This window comes from Peromyscus maniculatus, chromosome 15, assembly GCF_049852395.1.
Source record: "Peromyscus maniculatus bairdii isolate BWxNUB_F1_BW_parent chromosome 15, HU_Pman_BW_mat_3.1, whole genome shotgun sequence".
NCBI lineage: Eukaryota > Metazoa > Chordata > Mammalia > Rodentia > Cricetidae > Peromyscus > Peromyscus maniculatus.
Window position 1 is genome coordinate 71,092,823 of NC_134866.1, and position 15,508 is coordinate 71,108,330.

General features: G+C 39.8%; 1 protein-coding gene across 5 annotated transcripts in view; it reads right to left on the reverse strand.

Moving 5' to 3' along the window:
* The window catches only part of Zfyve16 (zinc finger FYVE-type containing 16), a 64,081-nt gene extending 48,784 nt beyond the window's left edge, over positions 1 to 15,297 (reverse strand). The window contains exons 1-2 of one of the 5 annotated variants that reach the window (XM_015998998.3): positions 15,133 to 15,297; positions 12,438 to 12,557 (exon numbers count right to left, since the gene is read on the reverse strand). The gene's annotated coding sequence lies outside the window, so the exon portion shown is untranslated. The remainder of the gene's footprint in view (positions 1 to 12,437; positions 12,558 to 15,132) is intronic. The other 4 variants (XM_006980487.4, XM_042261620.2, XM_015998997.3 and 1 more) reach the window with 4 other exon arrangements.
* Between the last annotated feature and the right edge of the window lie 211 nt (positions 15,298 to 15,508).

A 15,508-nucleotide genomic window follows, 5' to 3' on the forward strand; every position in this document is an offset into this window, starting at 1 on the left:
TGGAAGCTCAGGATCTACCTGTCCCACAATGCTGGGGTTCCAGGTATACATAGCCATGCCTGCCTTTACCATGGCCACTATAACTTCAAACTCACGTCCTAATCCTGCATAGCATGCACTCTTTCTCATTGACCTTTCTCTCCAGTTCAGTATTATGAACTTTAAAACACTTATCTAAGTAACTCACAAGTCAAAGAATAATTCACAATGAAAGACTACAAATACTTAAATATTGAAAGTAATATAAAGTATACTATATACAAACAAAAATATAGCACAGGAAACTAAAGTTAGCTTTAGGAAAAGATCTGTGAGTAGCTGAGGCAGAAACCAAATGAGCTGGAGACATGGCAAGAATCTACCATGACCAACACCAGAAGGAAAGAACCCGAGTCAAGTGTGGGAGCCCATTCTGGGGTTCCTCGTGGCTTGACCCAGCAGGTCCGAATAGAGGATGATTAGGACCACGGGCCTGAGTGCAGGTGTCTGAGATGGCCTGCACTTGGCTGTGCTGGGGGAGGAGGTCTTTTACTCCACCCCTTGGCGTCTCTATAAAAACCCTGGACCAGAGACAGTCGGGGCCCGTTGGAATAGGTTCCAGGCCCTCTCGAGGCTATCCTTTATTTTCTATCTGTTTATCTCCGCAACATTCTCCGCTATAAATCCTTCTATCTAATATTTCCTGCTGCTCGCACTCAAGAAAACTCTGGGAAGCTGTGGGGGTGGTGGGTAAATGCCCCACAGAATGGCGCCATGAACAGGGACTAAAAAGGGACTAAAGAAAAAAAGGGACTAAAGAAGGGAAAAAAAAGGGACTAAAGAAAGGGGGAAAAAAGGGACTAAAGAAAGGGGAAAAAAGGGACTAAAAAAAGGGGAAAAAAGGGACTAAAGAAAAAAAGGGACAAAAAAAGGGGGGACTAAAGACAAATGAACAGGGACTTAAGACAAAGTAATAGGGACTAAAGATAAAGGAAAATAATAGTTTTATTACAGAGTTTTTGGTGAAAGTGCTGAGTTAGCCCTGCCAGTGGAAAGGCATGCCGGTGTTATGGAATATATATATTTTTATATATATATATTTTTGGTGAGGCGGGGGTTTTATCCTCGAGAGAAAAGGAAAGCGGACTGGAAGGATGTCCGATGCTGCAGCGAAATTCTCTTCTGTCAAAATTTTCTATCTTCTATCCCTTTCTCAATTTCTATCTGTGATAAGTATAAGATATAGGGTAGTAATATAGTTTAGGAAAAACTTAGAAGTATAAGATTGTGTAGGAAAAAATAAGTAAGGCAACTAGACAGAAAAACTCAATTTTCTAACTTTGGGGGCTTTGAAAGCAAACTGGGGAAAAAATCTTTCTTTGGGCTTTTCGGGTAGTAAAAAAGCTCTTCTTTGAGCTTATGGGGAAGAAAAAGTTTCCTATGGAAGCTTTTGACCTGGGGACAGCTGAAATGCCAAGTCCAAGCGGCAGGAGAAAGTAATTTCTCCCTGAGGCAAAAATGGGGGTGTAAGAAGTCAAAGTTTAAAGTTGGGAAGTTTTGGGAAAAGTTGGTCTTTCTCCTGGGGGGGAAAAAATCTTTCTCTTAAACTCTAAAGCTTTTCTTGGAAAATTTGGGGGGAAAAACTCTCTAAAAAGCCTTAATCTTTCTCAAAAGCTCTTAAAAAACTTAAAAACTAAAGCCTTTCAGAACTTTCAGAAGGACAAAAATTAGAATCACCTGAAGATATTAGTATGGGGACCACCTGTGATTAGCTCTAAGGGAAAACAACAAACCTCTTAAGACAGCAAAACCTAAATTCTCTTTCAAGCTTTAACAATCCTCCCTGCAGTGCAGGAGGCAGGAACAAGTTTCTAAAAACCCCTTCAAAGCTCTGTCTCTTCAAGCTAGTAAAAGACAGTGGGTCAGAGTACCCTGAGGGAAACGCTTGGGAGAGTGTGGGTAAAGAGCTACAGAGAGCCCAAAGAGGCAGGAAACTTTACCTGAGAAAAGCAAAAAAGCCAAGCTTTTCAGTTACAGCGGAGCTGAGGCATCAAGTGCTTTGTTTCTGAGTGAGCATTTCAGAATGAAAAGGTGCTCCTAATCTTCCTAATGCAAAGATCCCCTGAAGCAATGCAAACTGTTAGCATTGTATCCTCGCTTCTGACCAAAAACCCAGAGGTGACTGACCAGCGTCTCTGAGTTGGAGTGCATTTCGGGGATACTAGGGTTCCTGCAGTTGTAAACTTCCTGGAGCACACAGCTGAGGCAGGAAGGTGCAGGATCCAGGGGAAGATTGCTAATGAACAAACAAAGCTAAAGCCGGTGGGAACGGCACAGTTGCCCGCTTTCCTACAAGTCCCGGGTTGATAGGTCTACAGCTGCAAAAAGAAATCTGAGAAAAAGCTTTCCTATTAGAGAAAGGACCTTTCTGGAAAAACAGTAAAGCTGAACTGTGTCTGAAGCAGTCGTGCTGCCGAGTCAGAACGCTGTCTGGGGAAAGAGCCCAGCCAGGGCAGAACAGAACTATCCAGGAGTAAAGCTTTTCTGTCAGAGAAAGCACCTCTTTGAGAAAAGCTTTGTTTCAACTGACTCCTGATGAGATGAGGGAGTGTAGCCCTGAGGGGTGATTGCCTCTGGCATAAGCTCTGTCCTGAGCACCCAGACAAGCAAACAACTCACTGGGGGACTGGGCTAGGTGAAGGCCTGATGAGGCAAAGCACCTGTCCTAATGGGAGTTTAGAAATGGCGAAAACCTCCCTTGCTAAGCTTGATTTATGAACACAAACCTCAGACCCCGAAAAATAGAAACGGACAAAAGCCCCTACCTTCAGTAGCAGGGAAAGCCGCCTCTCTATTGTTGGAAACCGTTTCTTGGGTAGAGGGGATGAACTGAGACCAAACTGGGAACTGTCTGGGAGAAAGACTCTGAAGAACCAGAAGGGACATAATCCTCCCCAGAAAATGTGACCTGAAAAAGCTGCTAGAATTTGAGGCAGATTCCGGGGGAGAAAAAAAAGCCCCTACCTCCAAAGGCAGCTAGCAGAGGTACAGAGCTGCAGACAGATACCTGAAGCTCTGCATCTGGGGGGTAAGGAATAAACAAAAAGAGAATAAGATCAGTGGGAGAAAATCTCTGAAGGAGCTATGGAAAAGCTCTGTTGCAAATGATCTTGTTTTTCACTGACTGGCTAAGGCAAGCACAAGCCCCGAGGAAAGTTGCTATCAGAAATGCCAGCCTCAATGCCGGCTAACGAGGCAGGTGTGGTTCTGATCCGGGGCCAGTGTCTGATGAAGGAGAGACACCTGTTGAAGCCAGCTGAGGAGAGACCAGAAACCTCCCAATGTGCCATAGCTGAAAATGTAAAATGCTTGTTCAAATCTCCCGTTGCAAAAGCAAAAAAACTTTGTTCAAACCTCCCGGGCAAGAATTTGTAAGCAAGTCTGGTAAAAGAGAACCAGTTGACTCTCAAACACGACAAGAAATATGGGAAATGATATAAGGGACTGATATGGGACTGATATTATTATGGACTGATATAAGGGAAATGCATTCTGGGAAAGGTAGTTTTTCCGCTAATGATGGCGACATTGCCCTGAAACACTTTTGTCAGCTCAAAAATACATTCATGGTAAACTTAAAATACAGCCTTTAAAAAGAATAAGGAGGAAAATCATCTAAGAGTTTAAGTGTCAGTTCCAATGAAAAATTGAAAGGATACGGAACTAGGTGCTTCGCGGTTTGGGGCTCTGTTGGTAAAATGCCTTATTGACCCTAATAGCTGTGCAAAGTTTTTACGGTAATTGGATGACAAAAAAGCTACCTTTAAGAGCAAACAAGCCACTTTAAAATCCTTAAAACAAGGGAAAGCAGTTTATACACTGAACTTTGTCTTAGAAATGAAAAAACTTGTTGAAATTAAAAACATTTTTTGCCTTTTGAACAAACTGCCTGCAATGAGTAATTCCTTTGCAAATCTAATAAGGAGACAAAGAAACAGGCATTCAAAAAAGAAATGACTGCTTTATAGATGGGAAACAAACTTCAGAAAAATCTAGCTGTCTTACAAAAGAGTTGCTTTACCTGAAAGTTCCTTATAAGAAATCAATGCTAAATATCACCGCTGCTAATAACATTAGTAGTTAAAGCTAATAAAGTGAAGTTTTTCAGTAGAGCAAACCAAAAGTGCTGCTGTAATAGAAACATTTGTCTGAATTGAGGCATTTAGGGGAGCTACTATAAATTTGGGTGAAGGGACAGCCTCTAGATAAAAATTGTCTACTGCTGACAGTGCATCTCTGCCAGTCCGGAACGGCTGAGAGAACTGGCAACTTTGGAGTGTGGCGTCGTCCTGAGAATGTTACAATCCCCTAGCAACAAGTATCACAACTCTATAATGACAACACTCACTAAATCCCAGTGCTTTATAACAAAGCTAACTATAAACTGTAAACTTTAGAAATGATGTACGTACTTCCTGTCTAGTTAAGAGAATCTTTATAATAGAGATAGTGATAATAATTAAGAGTAAGAAGTAGAAAAATGAAAATAAGATATGTGAGTTTGTAAAAATTCTGTCTTGTTAGATCTGTTAAGAAATCTTTAGGTGTTTGCTAAGTTAGATATATGCTAATGATAGCCTATATAAGTTTGTAAAATAGATCTATAGAGTTCCTTTAAGAATATAAGCTTGCAAGAAGTAGCTAAGGTAGTCTTAAGACATGTAGTAATAAGCTTGTAAGATGCTAATTGTAAATGTAAGTTTAAGAAATAAGATGGAATGAATATAAGTATATAAGAATTAATAGGAAATATATTTGCTAAAGTAGTTCTATAGTTTCCTTAAAGTATAAATAAGTAGATGTTAATATGTTATGTGAGTTTGTAAAAACGTGTAAATGTTGAATATGAGTCTAAATGCTTTGCAAGGCAAAAAAATGTTATATGTGAGTTTGCGAAAAAGTGTATGTAAATGTTAAGTGTGAGTCTATTAATGTAAATGGTGAAAACACCTGAGACATAGGAGATAGTGTCCTAGTAGACTGCAAAGTAGGCAGTCTGAATGGTTTCAAAAGCTCCAGAAGCCGCTAAGAAGCTAAGAATGGCAGACGCCGGAACCAGCACAAGGCATCCGCGGCTGAGATCCATGGAATATCAACGCAGCACAGAAAAACCTGAGCTAACAGCAAAAATGGTGCGGTTTAAAATATTACTATACTAAAAAGGTCTGTCTTTGAGAACAAAAGTTGCAGAGACGCTTGTTTGAACAAAAATTAACTGCAAAAAGTTTTGGTTGAAAAACGTCTCTTCATATTTGGAAGTGAAAGCCTGATACCAGAATTTATTTCTTGTTTGAACTTTTTGAACTTAAAATGAGATAAAATTACAAAAACATTTTGGTTATGGATTTCTTCAAATTTGGAAGGCTAGTACCAATATTTATCATTTGAATTTTGGTACTTAAATGAAATGAACAATAGAGATTTCATTGCAATGGGACAATTTTGAGCTTACTTATAGTAATGACCTAGGAACGGTTTTCTGGAATTGGGTTAAAAAATGAAACTGTTTAAATGAAGAAATGTATTTCTACTTAGAATCAAGATGCAATTTTGTGTATGCGTATATGCTTTATTAACTGGTGATTTATGAGTTGTTTTGTGAAACTGTTTATGTAAAAATGAAATTACTTGTGGAACTGGTTTTATGTTACAAATGGAACGGTTCAAACAGATAAGTTTGGGTTCCTCTAACTAGGTTTGAGACTTTGTTTAAAAAATTATAAAGAAAAGGAGGAGTTATGAGATTGAATTATGTTCGCAGAAACCTATTGATATTAATGCACCCTGGTTTTGTGGAGTTAAGAAAATGTTTAAGTTTGATGTGAATACATCGAAGTTTTTCCTCTGTTCTGTTAACAAGAAAATTCAAATGAGTGAGTTAAAGTTGTAAGACGGAGAAAATTGTTAACTATATATAGCACCATATATGCTAATTCTAATGGTTCTGTTAAGAGTTTGCTTTGAGTTGTAAGATTGAGAGAATTGTGACTATGTATAGCAATATTTATGTTAACCTGTTAATGGTAATGATGAAGCTAAGGGATTCTTTAAGTTTGTAGTTGCCTTAAGAGTTTTGGTTTAGAAAGGGCTTGAGGCAGCTAAGACTGCTGTGGTCACCTTGGACCTAATTCAAAAGAGAAATGCCATCTATATCATCCTCTACTCCCATACTGGGAGGTGTAACAGCTATGGAGATTGCTGTAAGCCATTAATAGTTATTTTTTTTTATATATTAAGAAGGGGGGACCTGTGGGAGCCCATTCTGGGGTTCCTCGTGGCTTGACCCAGCAGGTCCGAATAGAGGATGATTAGGACCACGGGCCTGAGTGCAGGTGTCTGAGATGGCCTGCACTTGGCTGTGCTGGGGGAGGAGGTCTTTTACTCCACCCCTTGGCGTCTCTATAAAAACCCTGGACCAGAGACAGTCGGGGCCCGTTGGAATAGGTTCCAGGCCCTCTCGAGGCTATCCTTTATTTTCTATCTGTTTATCTCCGCAACATTCTCCGCTATAAATCCTTCTATCTAATATTTCCTGCTGCTCGCACTCAAGAAAACTCTGGGAAGCTGTGGGGGTGGTGGGTAAATGCCCCACAGTCAAGGGGCTCCTTCTCACTTCAGTGGGATAAGTGAACACCAGAACAATGAAGAACACACAGAAAGGAAAACAAATCGAACACACTTAAAAACCAAGCAATCATAATAACATTAAGCTCAAAACCCAAGAAGCCCACCTACTGGAGGGCTGCTAGAGTACTATTACTCTGAAAAGTAATGAATTAAGGAAAATTAGCAGAGAATTTATCTTTCACTTATTTACAGAATAGACTTCCAGATAATACAGTAGTTACCAAGAGAACATTCTTTAGGTAAGAATTCCAGTAAATATGTGCAGAAGGATTTAAACTTTAAAAAAAATATATTTTTGTAGCTCCTAATGCAATAAATTGGCTAAGCAATTGTTACCAATGAATGTTAAAACTTTAGAGGAAAAGTCTGATGTTCATGATGTAGGGTTAGGTCAACACATTGCAATTCCGTGATCAGTTTTTACCATCAATAATGTGGAAGAACACCATCACACAGAACACGAGCCTGAATCTAACCAAACCTGAAAACTAACTTATGTTTGCAGGAAATTCAGTCATCTAAGGACAGCTAAATGACATTTTAAAAAAGCAACTATATAAATTAATCCAGAAAATAGAAGACTAACTTCTTCAAGCTGTCTATGGTGAATGACTAGTTTAAAAAAAAAAAAACTTCTAAAGTGTTGCCAACTATCATTTTTGTAAAGCACAATAAAGCAATTCAAATTTTGTAAGAATACATATAAACAAAAGGATATGATAATTAAAAACATTCAAATGTTGCCTGGAATAGAGAATGAACAGGAGTGAGATAAGATTTTTTAAGAACTAATTATGATCAAAAGACAGGAACTAAGGCTACCAGTGATTCAGAAGTGGAGAGCACAAAAAAAAAAATATATATATATATATATATATATATAAAAGCAGAAAATGAGGAAGAGATAAATATAAAATAGAAATTTAGAAAACCAACAATAGAATGAGAATAAGAGTTCCATAAGGGGAAAAGAATATGGGAAAATTTCTTTTGAAGGCAATGCCAGGAATTTTTTCAGAATTCATGAAAAATTTAACAGATAAAAATACATCATATCACAATAATAATAAACAGAAATTCATACTTTTAAGCACATTACAGGAAAACAACTATACTCCAAAGAGCAGCCAGACAGAAAAGGTCATTTCAAAGTTACAACAATTATGCTCACACCAAGCTTAAACTAAGGTATATTTCAGAAGTATTTTCAATAACAACACATGACATCCCAATTCAACAAAGCCCATTAGCACTTGTTTCCACTGTCAAATATATCACTATATTATAGACTAGACACAGAAATATACACAAAACACAGGTGCTAAGCCAATGAAAGGGATTTGGAGGAAGAAACAATGCAGGAGATAAGAAAACACCAAAACACATTCTGAGAGAAAGAAGCATCTACGCAATTATGAAACAGGAACACATACCCTGAGGAGGAACATATGGGGACAACAGCTGATCATAAAAGTCAACAGCAGGAATCTTAGAGGCTGGGGACTCAGCAGAAACAGTTCCTTCCTCAGACATACTGACAGGATTAAATGTATTAAAAAGAAACAAAACTTGAAATCAACAGTTTAAACTTCCAATTTGGGAAAGTATATTGAAAAACCAATTTATCCTAAATAAGAAATAGAAGAAAAATAAAAACTGAGGAGTGCTGGGGTCATAGGTACAGACCACCTGACTGGCACTCATACATGCATTGTGTTGTATTTATATGTGTTTTGCTCTTTTTAAATTGTTTTTACTTATTTAGATTTTTGACAGGGTCTCATCTAGCCAGAATGCCTTTAATTCCTACACCCAAAGATGACCATGAACTTCTGACCCTCCTGCCTCTATTTCTCCAGTGCTCATGTTACAGGTGTACATCACCATTTGGAAGAGAACGTATGAGGGTGACCTCATCACAACTGCCAAAGGTGGAAGCAACCACAACCATGTGTCTTTGATGGCCACAGAGATAAATAAACCATGTGCATATTATTATTTAGTGAAATGTATTAACCAAGCCACAAGAACACAGAAATGATCTCTAAAGACAAATTGCTAAATAGAAGAATCTATATTTACTCTATGATCCAATTACATGTCACTCTGGAAAAGTAAAACTATAGAGAAAATGAACATGCCAGTGATTGCCAATGGTTTGGAACTCAGGAGGGCTGGAGAGGGCTGAAGAATACAGTAGATGTTTCCTGGAATAAAGCTACCTGTATGATACTGTAATGGCAAACCAAGAGAAAAAGCACTTGAAAACACCCATAGAACTTTACACCACAAAGAATACATCTCAATGCAGATGATGAAAAAAGTTACTAGCTAGGCATGGTGACTCATGCCTATAATCCCAGCATTTGGGAATCTACATCAGGAGGATTGCTGCATGTTCAAGGTCTGTCTAGGCTATACAGTAAGTTCCAGGCCAGGGCTACAGTGTAAGATCCTGACAAAAAAACAAAAGACTTTTAAGGTCAGGGATCACAGAATGAAATGCTGAACGCAACAAGAGTCAAAACTTACTGCAGATGTATGAACGACACTATTGCAGGGAAAGCAGGGAAAAGGAAAGGTACTGACTTTTCCAAGTAAGTGTTTAAGACTGAAAGGAACACAAGCACGGGACTCTTCTTCTAGTTCCTAAAGCAACTACTTACTTTATGTCCTTATAGGGCGTTATATAAATTATTTCATTTACTGTTACCATCTGGAGTAATTTTCCCCTGGGAATTCAACATCCAGGATAGGATAGGGCCTAGTATTTTGTTCTCTCATATATTGTGTCTTTTCCCCCAATTTTTTTTTTTTTTTGTCATTTTATGTGTACAGGTGATTTGCCTACATGTATGTCTGTGGACCACATGAATACCTGAAGAGGTGTCAGATCCCCTGGAATTGGAGTTATAGATGGCTGTGAGCCATACATGTGCTGGGAATTGAACCCAGGTCCTCTTAAAGAGCAGCCAGTGCTCTTAACTGATGAGCCATCTTTCTAGCCCAATATTCAGTGTCTTTATCAATACCCATCTTAGAAGGTATGCTGTTGAGTAAATATAAGTTTCCAGAGAAAAGTAACAGAATTGGCCATCATTCTGGCATTACACTTCCCAATAGTAACAACAGAGCAAAGAAACATTGGGGCCATGTCTCTAAAACTCTAAAAGTAACAAATGAAGCCGTTAATCACGTGTGGTGGTGGAAATATTGTTTAGACATACTGAAAGATGTGTTCTACAAAGACCATGCAGACTCCAAAGAAGATAAAAACTTGAATCTAGGAAACAAACTATTCCCTATCAGAGGGAGACAAACAGAATTCATACAAGATCATAAGATGATAGCCCGGGAAAACTGCTACATTGTAGGACCAGAAGTAGAAGCTAGGTGCCACACATCCAATAAGAGATACTGCAAAGCAGACATTATTGTATACATTTGAACCTACTCAGAAGTGAATAGCATATCTTGTCTGAGGGGTTAAAATCCCAAAGACTACAAACTACATACACATTAAAAAACATATGGGCCAGGTGTGGTGGTGCATGCCTTTAGTCCCAGAACTCAGGAAGCACAGACAGGCAGATCCTTGAGTTCCAGGACAACCAGGATTACACAGAAAAACCTTGTCTTGAAAAACAAAACAAAACAAAAAGATGTAAAACATATTCATAAAGATGCATGAGAGGTAGATACAAAAAAACCAAGGTCACTTGTAACTCTAGGAAAGCAGTAATTACATAATGATACAAACACAAAGTAACTCAAAGTTAACATGTAACTAGCTTGAGAACCCCAGGGGAAATCATGTACACTGCGAGTTTACAGAGAAGGTAGAAGCAGCAGATCTAACTCCTACGACTAGGATACAAAACGGTACCCAAACTAGAACACAGTAGGTACGAGGAAGGAAGGGAAGTAAGTACACGGCTAAATATGCTACTTAAACATCTGGTTTAAAAAAGTGAACTCATTGGCACTGAAGCAGCCTGTCTCAGTTTTGTGAGAGAATTAGTCTTTACTGCCCTAAGACATCTGGAGCTAGTAACCAATTAACTTCATTCTTAAGCATTTAAAGTATTAGTCTTTGTATTATCCCTGGGAGAATTGAAAAATAGTTACTGAAACCACTTTCTATGTTCTATGATTCACATAGGGAGCCTAGACTAAGATAGGTTTCTCTGGTGAGTAGGATTCTGGGTAAGGAGAGCAAGAAAGAGTAACTGGGTTTTTCACCATAAATCTTTAGTATCATTTAAATCTTTATGTAGATTATGGTTACTCCACCCCCTTTGGAGACAAAATCTCACTATATAGACCAGGCTGGCCTTGACTTGTAGAAATCTGCCCGCCTCTGCTTCTTGAGTATTAGGATTAAAGGTATATGCATCATGCTAATTATCCCTTTGACAAAAATTTAAAAATTGAAATTAAATATAATGGTTAAAAAAAAAAAGTAGACCAGGAGTAGTGACATACACTTGTAATCCCAGCACTCAGGAAGCAGAGACAGGAGGATCACATAAGTTCAAGACCAGCCAATCTGATCTACATAGCAAATTCTAGGCCAGCCAGCACTACACATTAAGACAGTCTCTCACAAAACCAACGTAAATGAATAAATACATACATATTTAAAAGAGTATAGGAATTCTTGATACAGAATGTACTGAAAATGTACTATTGCCAGCCGGGCAGTGGTGGTGCATGCCTTTTGATCCCAACACCCAGGAGGCAGAGGTAGGTGGATTTCTGAGTTCAAGGCCAGTCTGGTCTACAGAATCAGTTCCAGGACAGCCAGGGCTACACAGAGAAACACTTTCTTAAAAAACAAAAAACAAACAAACAATCACCAAAAGTTCTAAAATCAGTTTCCCACGCAAAGGATCCATTAAAGAACATCTACAGAGCATCTCAACACAGCGACACACTGCTGAGCATTATATTGTTTGAAGTGCCAAAAATACAGGAAACAATACAATCCAACAATCTGTAAAAGGTATGACAATGCAATACTTTACATTGAGACCTTTTAACATGAAGGGCTACTAAGCTGTGGATTTTCTCATTGCAACCAAACAGAAGGTACTTACGGTCTAGCAATCTATTAAAAATAGAAGAAACAAACAAAATGTACGATACACTCTAGATTTTAAAGTTTATTTGTAGAAGCACTGACAAGACTGTAAATCTTCTTACGTGAGAAGAGCATTATTTGTTTGCTTTTCTTTATTTATTTGCATGGGTGTGGAGGTCAGAAGAAAATGTTCAGAAGCAAATAATTCTGTCCTTCCATCATGTGTGTTCTGGGAGCAAACGCCTCAGGTTGTCAGGCTTTGGCTGCATGAAACTTGACCCACTGGGCCATCTTGCCAGCCCAACGATGACTTGAGATATTTTTACTAACTTGGCCATTTATATACTCTCAGATTTCCAAACACATTTTTATAATATTCACTTTTAAAAACTGGCTTTAAAAGTCTCTTCATTGTTTTAAAAAAATTGGTAGCAACAGAAAAGATTAATAAGAAAATAAAACAATAATGAAACCTAAAATTGCTAAGGTGAGAGATGATGAGGACATGAGCAGAGATGGGTGAAGATGAAAAGAAACAGAACTTTGGAGACTGAAACAAAGGAGAAGGCTGGAACTCAACAGGTTCCCACTGCGGGGGACCACGTAGACCAACGAAGTACACTGACCATCACAGGCAACTCAAGCGGAGTGGGAGGAGGGAACACTTCTGCACTACTGTGTGAAGTACCTTGAGAACATCCTGGGGGAGATGTCCAAGAGGCTGCTGAATGTAAGGACCTGGAATGCAGAGAAGAGTCTGAGATAACGATTTGGAAGTTGGCAACACAAAGCTGTTAAAGGAAGTGACCTAGGAAAAGAATACAAGAGGATAGGAGTCTGACATTAGACAACTAGTGATCCCCCAAACCTGCTGTACCAAACTATGCCCTGGGTTACACATACTTCTGTAGAAAATATCCAATATGCAGTGCTGAATGACAGAAAATCACAAAACTCCGCAATATAAAATCATCTCTACAAATAACTTGTTAAGGTAGTATTAGCAAAGGAGAAAATATGGAGGGGCAAATACCAAACTAAATCCAGCGCAGGTATTTACGTAAGCCTTTAAGAGCTAAAGCGTTTATCTCTATGGTTTATTTTTAAAGAAGAAAAAGGCATGTACTTTTGTAAACAGGGTAGAAAAAGATAAAATTTATTTTCCTTAAAAAATAATATAATGCACTGGGTAGTGGTGGCCCATGCCTTTAATCCCAGCACTCGGGAGGCAGAGGCAGGTGGATCTCTGTGAGTTCCAGGCCAGCCTGGTCTACAGAGCGAGATCCAAGACAAGCACCAAAACTACACAGAGAAACCCTGTCTCGAAAAAACCAAACCAAACCAAAATGAAACAAAACAAAAAAGATATAATGCAATCTTACAATATAAAAATTATTAATAAAAATATGCTAGAAAGGCATTTGGACACTAGACTGCAAGTGGGTAAAATAAATTATATGGAAAGACAATAATACGATTATGAAAAAATGTTCAATGTACATTAAATAATTAGGGCTTAAAAACACCATTGGTTGCTTACTAAGTTGAAACAAAGTTTTGTGTTTTTTTTTTAATATAATAAAGAACTTGACGTTGGTGAGGTGTGAGTTCTAAGAAAGAATCTCAACCGCTACTGAGAGCAAATGATATGGCCTCTCAGGCAAACAATGGAACAACATGAAGAAATAGTCTGGGGGAATCCCAATTCTCTCTTTAAATTCAAGAAAATAACCCAAAACTACTGAAAAATATGCAGATACTTTACCAATTGTTAGGTGGGAATAATTCAAACAAATGACATGGGAACACAACAGAAAATTATGAAAACCATCCAAGTTAATTTCTATGTCTGTCCAAATAAAAGGGGGGGGGGGGAGCTTAGTCTATGACCTAGTAATTCAACCTCCAGAAAAGCATCAGCACCTGTGCACAAGAACGTAAGGACCTTTGAATGTTGCAAAGTTTGTAAGTGAGACACACAAGAGAATAGACTATTTAATAGAAGAATTGTTGAATCACTTTTCTCATGCTTTGCTGAGAACACTTAAAAGTAGTGTCATCCAGGTGTCCTCTTTTCTAACCATGTGACTACAAAGAGAGATTTTCTTCGTGAGCTAAACAAGCCAGCACACCAGGATGAACTGAGAAACACAAGAACTGGGCTGTCTTCTACCACGGCAGACACTAAAGTAACTTGCTTCCAGGTAAAACAAGACCATCCTGCTCACTAAACTTAGTTTTGGAAAGATAGCCGATTTTCAATTGAGATACTCAGCAAGTACAATGTTTTTCCTTTTATCTAGCCTTATTTTTGAGACAGCAATTTACTGTGTACACCAGGCTGGTTTGTAGCTCAATCCTCCTGCCTGCACACTGTTACTGGCTGGGATTAGTCATGATCCACCATGATTCATTATAATACTATTTTTAAGTGAATATATGAACAAAAAATTTTCTGAGTTTTACTTTCCAAAATGTAATTATACTGCATTAGCAATTATTTTTTTCTCAATATTTTGCAATTGTCATTATCCTCAATCATAGAGGGACTATGTGCAACACAGTATTATGATTGGGGATAAAAGGAATTTAGTTTTATCTGTGAGGCAGCTACTTCCAAAGAGGCTTTTGCTCATATATTATGTGTATAGTGGAAAGGTAATCGGTATGTGTGTAAGGCTTTTAAAACCATTGGAAGGGCAAGCATCCTGATCCTTAAGTTTAAAATGCACTGGGGGGGGGGTGCAAAAAGAACAAAGAAAAATGTCAAAATGTTAAGCAGCTGATCATTCCGTATTCCTTGCCGTAATTTTAAAATGGCTTACCACTAAATACGTAGTTTAATATCCAAGAGAGAGAAAAAGAAGTTACGTGAGAAATCAGAGCTCTACTGAATGCAAACCATTAAACTTTTGCCAACTCAAGAAACGCCAAACTCAGCTGAGTAGATGACGGAACCCGATGACATGACATCACTCAATCCTTCTTTGACTAAAAAGATGAACTTAATATTAAATTCACCGGCCGGCTTTCCGTCCAATCAAAGAACATGGGTCTGGAATGTAACAATTTGCAATCACGGTCGTACAAACAGGTTAACGGCTAAAAGTCAGGTCATCTCTTCAGAGGCACGGAAGGAAAAGGCAGCGGGAGCGGACCCTGGGGCATCCCTGCGCCGGAGGCGGCGGACTCGCGGGCCCCAGTGCGCTCCGGGCCGGGCCTGCGGTGGGGTCGGGGATCCCGGCTGCACAGCGCCCAGGGCGGCCAGCGGGTCCCGGAGGAAGGCAAGGCCCGGCCGTCGGAGCCCGGCGCCCCCGCGGCCACCCCGCCCCTCCGCCCGCAGCACGCTGAGGAGAGGCCGGCGGCGGCTCCGGGGCTCTTACCTCCCCACACCCCGCCGAGCTCCCGGGGACTCGACGCGACGCCGCAGTGAGGCGTGAAGAGCGACCCGGCCACGACGCCCGGGACTGCGCGACGCCGACCCACACAGCCCGTCCCCTGCCGACCCAGCGGAGCGGCGCGCAGGCGCAGAGAAGCCTCCCAGCTGCCACGCCCCCTCCGGGAGGGGAGGCCTCTGCGCAGGCGCGCTGCTCGGGTCCGAGCTGGCGCGCCGGAAATGGCTGAGCGCCTCTGCCTCCAGCTGGGAGCTTGCCACAGGGAAGTTTTAGCTGCTGCGGAGCTCCGGTTTGCACCGGCCAGGCCAGCGGCGCACATCGTGCCTCACCCCCGGCAGCTCCCAAAGGCCTGTCCCCGCGTCAG